Source organism: Herpailurus yagouaroundi, unplaced genomic scaffold (assembly GCF_014898765.1).
Source record: "Herpailurus yagouaroundi ecotype Mexico unplaced genomic scaffold, PumYag 185, whole genome shotgun sequence".
NCBI classification, from domain to species: Eukaryota; Metazoa; Chordata; class Mammalia; order Carnivora; family Felidae; genus Herpailurus; species Herpailurus yagouaroundi.
This window is the reverse complement of record NW_024412416.1, coordinates 13,317,956-13,324,755: the sequence shown is the minus strand read 5'-3', so window position 1 is coordinate 13,324,755 and position 6,800 is coordinate 13,317,956.

Genomic DNA, 6,800 nt, shown 5'->3' with positions numbered 1-6,800 from the left:
AAAAAGATGACTCAGGAAGACCTATAAAAACACAAACAGAGGGGTGCCTGGGTGGCCCAGTCGGTTCAGCATCCGACTCTTGATTTCCGCTCAGGTCACGATCTCATGGTTCGTGTGATTGAGCCCTGCGTCGGGCTCGGTGCTGACAGCGTGGGGCCTGCTTGGGATTCTCATTCTCTCTCAATCTCTCTCTCTCCCTCTCTCGCTCCCTCTCTCCCTGCCTCTCCCCCCGCTCATCTGTCTATTTTCTCTCAAAATAAATAAAGTTAAAAAAAAGCACAAACTGAAAACAGAAAACATTCTATTACCTTCAGATTTGAGAATATAGGAAGAAGAAGAAGAAAAAGAACAACAACAACAATAACAACAACGACAACAGCAACAACAACAACACAAATATATGTTATGGGAAAAATAACAAATTTAAACTATGATTGGTCAAATTAGACAATTAACGTTTATTTATTTTTGAGACAGAGAGAGACAGAGCATGAACGAGGGAGGCTCAGAGAGAGGGAGACACAGAATCTGAAACTGGCTCCAGGCTCTGAGCTGTCAGCACAGAGCCCGACGCGGGGCTCGAACTCACGGACCTCGAGATCACGACCTGAGCCGAAGTCGGCCGCTTAACCGACTGAGCCACCCAGGCGCCCCTCAAACTAAACAATTAATTGAAAGATTGAAACAGAAACTCAAAGAAGTTTCCCAGAGATTACAAGAAGGGAGTATCGTGAAATCAACACTGAACGTTTGACCTAAGACAAGGGTGAGTACCAAATAAGTACATTTTGAGACGGTAAAAGGCTCCAATACTTAACTTTCTATATGGTCTGTCTTAGAAGTTTGTTTCTAGACATACTTCAGCATAATCAGAGAGAAAATCAAGGAAGAGAAGGGCATGTGGCCCCGGATGCTGTAGATAGGACCCAAGAGAAGAAGTAGCAGGTGGGCGGGAAATGAGGTGGGTTCCCATGGGGCACTGGCATCCTGAGCTCAAACCCGGAGGAGTTGAAACACGGACTAAAATCAACAGAACAAAAAAAAATAAAGGCATGTGGTCTTTAGGCTTAAAGAAAAAGAAAATTCAAATGTAACCTGGACCTACTTCACAATATAGAAATCTATACATTAAACAGTATGGATTACCCTAATCCGACACAAAGATGTCTCATTTCCAATAATGAGAGAAAATACCTCGCGCTTTTCCAAATTGCTTAAACAGCTGGTCTAGCTCTCTTCTCTTATCGCTTTCTATCTGCATGAAATTGCCAGACTTTCTCCACACAAAGCCCCCATTTGACAAATCAGAAAAGCAAGACCCAGTGGCACGAACTGACTTCAGTTCACACAGCTAGAAGTTAACTTTTCTCCTGGTCTTGGCATTAAAAAAAAAAAAAAAAATTTCTCTGCAAAATTGAGCCCGGCTAGATGTATGTCCTAAATGATAGTAGGGGGCAGGAGTAGACGCCGGCGGTGGAATTTTCATTCATCAAGCATTAGAATGCAAAACCGCTGTCCAGTGCAGGGATTCACCTTTGTAGGAAATGATGACTAACGTGATCCCTCATGTCAAGATGGCAAACCTATTAAAACGTGATGAATTCCTCAGGCGAGCACTTCTCATTAGCCTGACCTGTTGTCTGTTTGCGGAAAAGCATACGTGCACTTCCAAATGCGTGCACCTGATATCTCTTTGGCGGACAGAGTTCCGTGCAGCTCACTGATTTTTAAGAGAAAGGAGATTTGGAGACAAAAGAAATGCCGCTGGTTGTTGGCTTGAGGTTTCAGCAAGGTTCAAGTCTGCCTTTGCTACTCACAGCTTAAGTGGTATTTCTATTATTGTACAATTTCTAGCTTTACGGTTTCCAGTTCCGACATAATCATTTCCTAGCGTGAATCAAAAGTAATGAAGCTGTGTGGTTCAGATTTAAGTATACTATTAAGATAATCAACGACTTCAATCCAATCTTGGGCCAAATCCAGCGAGCAAATTCCCCAAACCAATCAATTGCAAGGACTTGAATTTTTAGATTTAAGCCTCTAGTTTTGACAGCGTGTTCAAAAAGAATTATGCAATTACGATTGGCAATTTGGGATTTTCTGAAATGATAGGAGACAAGCATAACATGGGTGTGTGAAATCGAAAATTGGGGAAATAGAAGCCGAAACTCTATCTAATGACGAGTTTCAACATCCGCTTTGGCTGAACATTGAGGCAGCGTTGTTGCACAACAAAATAGCCTAATCTAATGCCAGGATCTTGAAAATTGGACACGTTTCATGCACAAAGCCAGTCGGTAGGGTGCTATTCCTAAGTATCTCATCCTATTACCCTAGTGGAGAAACTTAGGTACTACGTACTGCACCTTCGTACTCAACAGTTCAAGAGTTAGTATTAGCCATGACATCAAGAATTAGAGTTTTAGAGTTCTGGCTTTTATTTGGTTCCCATCCTGGCTTTACCATAGGAAAGCATTTCCTTCTCGGTTCAATTTACAACAGGATTATCTTCCTTCAGTTCTTTACCTCCGGACCTGACCATTAGTTGGCTGGGAGCCTCCTTAATGGAGTTTTAATGATGGGGAATACCTCTAAGATAACTAAATGCCCATGACTGTCTACACAGCTCTTTCAAATGCTGCTACTACTAACGTTTTACGTTAAAGTTTACAAAAGGGCAGAATCGGGTGGAGAACATCGATTTTCTGATTCTTAGTTTGATTCTCTTGATATCCTCCCACACTGCATTCGAGACTCAATTAAGACACGTTCTCGTTATAAATAGGATGTGGTTTTTTTTTTTTTTCATGTACTATTGTTTTTTCAGTGATCTAAATAAAGTAGGCCTGTGTGTATGTATATATGTGTGCATGCACTTGCCCATGTGAAGGCGTGGGCTTAATCGACACGAGCATAAGAAATTCTGCTTTGGTTGGGGCGCCTGGGTGGCGCAGTCGGTTAGGCGCCCGACTTCAGCCAGGTCACGATCTCGCGGTCCGTGGGTTCGAGCCCCGCGTCGGGCTCTGGGCTGATGGCTCAGAGCCTGGAGCCTGTTTCCGATTCTGTGTCTCCCTCTCTCTCTGCCCCTCCCCCGTTCATGCTCTGTCTCTCTCTGTCCCAAAAATAAAATAAACGTTGAAAAAAAATTAAAAAAAAAAAAAAAAAAAAAAGAAATTCTGCTTTGGGGCGCCCGGGTGGCTCAGTCGGTTAAGGGACCAACTTTGGCCTTGGGTCATGACCTCGTGGTGTGTGGGTCCGAGCCCCGTGTCCGGCTCTGTGTTGACAGCTCAGAGCCTGGAGCCTGCTTCAGATTCTGTGCCTCCCTCTGTCTCTCTGCCCCTCCCCCGCTCTCTCTCTCTCTCTCTCTCTCTCTCTCAAAAATAAATAAAACATTAACAAAATTAAAAAAAAGAAAAAGATATTCTGCTTTGAAAATAAATATGGAGGGGCGCCTGGGTGGTGCAGTCGGTTAAACGTCCGACTTCAGCCAGGTCAGGATCTCGCGGTCCGTGAGTTCAAGCCCCGCGTCGGGCTCTGGGCGGATGGCTCAGAGCCTGGAGCCTGTTTCTGATTCTGTGTCTCCCTCTCTCTCTGCCCCTCCCCCGTTCATGCTCTGTCTCTCTCTGTCCCAAAAATAAATAAACGTTGAAAAAAAAAAAAAGAAAAGAAATATGGATAACAGAATCCCCTCAAAAAACAAGAGAGAAATGTGCTTCTATCAGAATTTGTCAATTTAGGTTAGAAAACCTTAGTAACTGTGGTAGGCAGAATAATGACCCATTATGGAGGTCCACATCCTAATTCTTGGACCTGTGACTATGTTAGACTACATGGCAAAGGGGAGTCAAGGTTGCTGTTCATATGAATACACACACACACACACACACACACACACACAGAGTGTTTTAACGTCCTTGCACGTGGAATAGGGAATTGGAAAAAAACCAGAGGAAGGTAGAATGAGAAGGACTCTGCACAACATTGCTGGCTTTGAAGATAGAGGAGGGGTCAGGAGCCAGGGTGTGGGAGTGGCCTCTAGAAGCTGGGAAATGCAAAAAAACCAATTCTGCCTTGGAGCTTCTAAAAAAAAATGTAGTCCTGTTGATAACTTGGTTTTAGCCAAGTGAGATCATTTGGGACTTCTGATTTCTAGAACTATAAGGCAAATTTGTCTTGCTTTTTTTTTCATATTATTATACATATATTTTTAACGTTTATTTATTTTTGAGAGAAAGAGACAGAGCGTGAGCCAGAGAGGGGCAGAGAGAGAGGGAGACACAGAATCTGAAGAAGGCTCCAGGCTCTGAGCTGTCAGCACAGAGCCCGACTCAGGGCTTGAACTCATGAACTGTGAGATTGTGACCTGAGCTAAAGTCAGACGCTTAACCCACTGAGCCATCCAGGTGCCCCCAAACGTTTTATTATATTTTTTTTTTATTTAAGAGAGAAAGAAAATGCAAGCGGGGAAGAGGGGCAGAGGGAGAGAGGGAGAGAACCTTAAGGGAACCTTCCACACTTAGCATGGAGCCCGATGCAGGGCTCGATCCCAGGACCCTGGGATCATGACGTGAGCTGAAACCAAGAGTTGGATGCTCAACCGAGTGAGCTACCCAGGTGCCCCCAAATATGTCTAAACAAGACGCTAAATTTCTGGTAATTTGTTATAACAGCCATAGCAACCAACACAAAGGAGTGTCTTTAATGCATCCTATCGTTTTTGACCTGAGAAGGAAACCCTGCCTCCAAATTAAACCTCACTGAATATTTCTGCTTATGATCCAACTGGTGTTGTTTAATGATTCTGGGAGACTTTATTCTTCCAGGCATTCTCACCGTACTTCTCTTTATTATACTTTTAAGCAACAGTGAAAGAAGGGAAAAAAATAGCCTGGTGTGTAGTGTTGAGCCAATTTCCATCAAATGTTTATCTCTCCAAATAGATGTTGTTTTCCCAATTCAGCTAATGTGATATGAAACTTCAGTAATTTGTATTTTCGGTTGCCTACGAAATTTGGATATCTACAGCATCAGAATCCACAATATGAAAACACTTGTTTATAATTTCTCATGTATTTTCATTGTCTTTCCTCACATTATAACAACTGGCTATTATAAAGAAGATGAAAATGAATCTTTGTTGTCAGGATTCTTATTTTCTTCATGATAGCAAGTACTCAAACTTCCTATTACGTAGTTTAATACACCCTGATTAAGTTACTAGATCGTTACATTAAAAAAAAAAAAAACCCTGTGAATACTGAGCAGTTAAGGTATTTTGAACAGCTTCCAATAATTTAGTTTTATTTATTTATAAGTTATATGTTTATACAAGATTATTAAAATATTATATACTTTCTGAAACATGCCAGACAGGAATTTTTTTTTTTAATTTTTTTTTCAACGTTTATTTATTTTTGGGACAGAGAGAGACAGAGCATGAACGGGGGAGGGGCAGAGAGAGAGGGAGACACAGAATCGGAAACAGGCTCCAGGCTCTGAGCCATCTGCCCAGAGCCCGACGCGGGGCTCGAACTCACGGACCGCGAGATCGTGACCTGGCTGAAGTCGGACGCTTAACCGACTGCGCCACCCAGGCGCCCCCAGGAATTTTTTTTTTTTTTTTTAATTAGATGAAAATAAGGAGAAATAAGAGTGCCTGTCTGGCTTAGTCAGTAGAACATGCGATTCTTGATCTCAGTCAGGGTTGTGAGTTTGAGCCCCCCGTTGGGTGTAGAGATTACTTAAAAATAAAATATCGATCAATCAATCAATCAATCAATAATATAAATAATATAAGTAGGCCATAGAATGGAGGAAGTAAAAACGTAAGTAGAAGTACAAGGTATTAAAACCTTAGAGTTCGTAGAGATAGGCTTGATTCTTAATCCACATGTTTCCATTATTTGGCTTTGACCAAGATTCTCTAAGGGCTTGGCTCCCCCTCTGCACGATGAGGTTAATAACTGTGGTGAGAGAAATTCAGGGAAGATGATGAAGACTATATATATTATACACATATATAACCTTTCCAAATCATTTCATGAAGGCAAGCATAACCAAATCCTATCTATAACAGAAGTCACCCAAAGTAGGTAACATGACATCCCCATGAACTTCAACATATAAACAGGTGAGGACAAACTTGACAGTTTCAAGACCTACATGATAACAGCAAAGTAGGCATGGGACATCGGATGGATCTGAGATTAAAAAAAAAAAAAAAAAAAAAAAGAAGAAAAAAACCTAAGGAACCAAACAACTCAACTCAAATTTCCAAAAAGTACTCAGAGGTATGGCAGTCCTTGAGACTAGCAGGGACTTTTGCACATTTCAATCTTTAGGCGAGTGCCTGGTAAAGGTCTGAGCGAGCTGGAGCCATCTCGGTACTATGAACACTCAAATCTCAAAACCAATATACCGAAGCTTCCTTTTAGGACAAAGTCCCCCCTCGTCCCCCCATAAGTTAAAAACTGCTATGACTGGAAATGAAATCGAATGCAACATGGAGAAAAGGGTGGAGGAGGCAGAAGGTTTAGACACCAGTGTTAAAAAGGAGAATACAAAGCATTCAAAATGCAAAGCCGTGTTTGTTAATCGCTTTGCAAGAACAATGCTGTGAAGCTATTCTGACCCCCGTCTCCATCCTAAAACAAGTAGAAAAGCAATAAATTGCACTGCGTTAAAATTTAGAGTTTCTTTTCATTGAAAGACATCATTGGCAAGTCATAAGAAGTAAAAAGGCAAGTCATAACATGGGAAAGATGCTTGCCATCCATATCTCTGACAGGTGATTCATATGC